Source organism: Nothoprocta perdicaria, unplaced genomic scaffold (genome assembly GCF_003342845.1).
Source record: "Nothoprocta perdicaria isolate Ctin4 unplaced genomic scaffold, notPer1 scaffold_40, whole genome shotgun sequence".
NCBI classification, from domain to species: domain Eukaryota; kingdom Metazoa; phylum Chordata; class Aves; order Tinamiformes; family Tinamidae; genus Nothoprocta; species Nothoprocta perdicaria.
Genome location: NW_020455644.1, coordinates 1,933,426 through 1,935,357, shown reverse-complemented (window position 1 = coordinate 1,935,357; position 1,932 = coordinate 1,933,426).

Below are 1,932 nucleotides of genomic sequence, written 5' to 3'. Positions count from 1 at the left end.
CGCCCCGGCCCCCTCGCGCGCAGGCGCGGCCACCCCTGCGGCACCAGCGGCCGCGGAGAGCCGAGCCGGGCGCGCGCATGCGCGGGTGCGCCGCGCGGGGGCGCGGGGAGCACGCGCGCATGCGCCGTTGGGCGGGTGAGCAGCGGTCGTTGGGGACCGTTGGGAACCGTTGGGAACGGTTGGTAGCGGTTGGTAGCTTTGTTTCGATGCTGGTGGGGCGCTGCGGGGACAGCTCCCTGAAAGCCCCCACGGGTCTAGGGGAAGGTGGCAGCAGCTCCTCACAGCCCCAGGCAGAGATCTCARCAAGCCTGGTCCCTGGCAGGAGCCTCTGGCCCAGGGAGCCCTTGGGACTCAAGACTCTTCTAGCAGCAGTGTTAAAGCACGTGCTAAAGGCTTTTTTTTTTTTTTCGCCTTTCGATTGTTTGGGTTATTTTCTTCAAAAATTGATTTGGGCAAGAGTCCCTCTTTCTTGCCTGTACATATTCAGTATTAGAGCTTGAGGGATGAAAGAATCATAAATATTGTATTCCAAGAGCAAAGTTCTGAAAATTGTTGGTGTACTTAAACCTAGCTAAATATGGGAGTTAGATTATTTTAGCCAACAGATACTGATGCCTAATGAGTCATTTTGCCCCTGTCTGTGTGGTTCAGCACAATGGCCTAACAAACGTCTCCACTGCATGTTGTTTAAACGGGGTCCTGTTTCATCAGACATTGCACAGCTAAGAAAGGCTTTGATACATAAATGTGTAAAAAGTGACAGCAACCAAAAGGTAAGAGAGGGATGCTTCCAGTATGCTGTAGAGGAGTAAGTGTGGACTACAAGCTGCCTTGTTCTGGGCAAAGCAACTGAGCCATAAGCATTGCTTTCTTAGGTGAGAACTTCAGGAGTCTTCCCCAAATGCCTTACAGTGTTTATTTTTTTCTGAACTGCTGATGTTATCTTCCAGAAACATAGAAGGTATAGACTGAGCAGAGGGGTTGGACTAGATGATCTCTAGTGGTCCCTTCCAACCTCAACCATTCTGTGATTCGGTGACACATACGGTCTTGATAACATAATGCAAGAATATGTTAACATATCTAGAAGATACCTAGAAGATAACATATTTAGCATACAACATGGTAGAGTTACCATCCCTGACAGTGTCCAACAATCTTGTAGATGAGGCACCTAAGGACGTGGTTTAGCAGGTATGGTGCTGAGGAGCTTACACTTGGATTCAATGATCTCAAAGGCCTTTTCCACCCATAATGGTTCTATGTTAAACACTGTAGAAGAAAACATGACAGCAAGGAATTTCATCACAGTTCACCATTTATTTATCCTTAGCACAAGTTTTCATKGAAGTAAAGGTCTGAAGATCAGACTTACTGTTTTCCAGATTGCGCTGTTCTCCCCAACGGAACAATAGTTCAGTCCTTTTATTTGAAAATGGATTTTTTCAACTTGTGCCTGAACTAAGGAGCAAGTTCCTTGAGCTGATACGTTCACAGAAATTAGTAGAGCGTAATGTAGGCAAAACCTTCCACACAAGTGATCTAGAGCATTTATGTTAAAGAGCAATGTATGTCCTTAAGCTTTTCTTAATTCACAAGTCTCATATCATTCCTTAATGTAGAATATGGATTTTATAGCTGTTATCTGTAACTTTAAACTGTACCAAATCAATTAATGTTTATACATGGCTTAAAACTTTTAATTTTATAGGGCTATAAAATGCAGCATATCAGTTTATTTCTGATTTATTAATTTGAGGGAGGGCTATGCCACTTCCCGCAATGAATATGAGAGAGGGTAGAGAAAAGTTACCAGTCCATATGAGACAAGTATTATTTTGCATTGAGAACATACAAGAAAACACGTGGTATGGAAAGAAACTTTCAGAAACTTTCTTTTTTCAAAAAGGAGACTGCAGTCACAACAGTAAA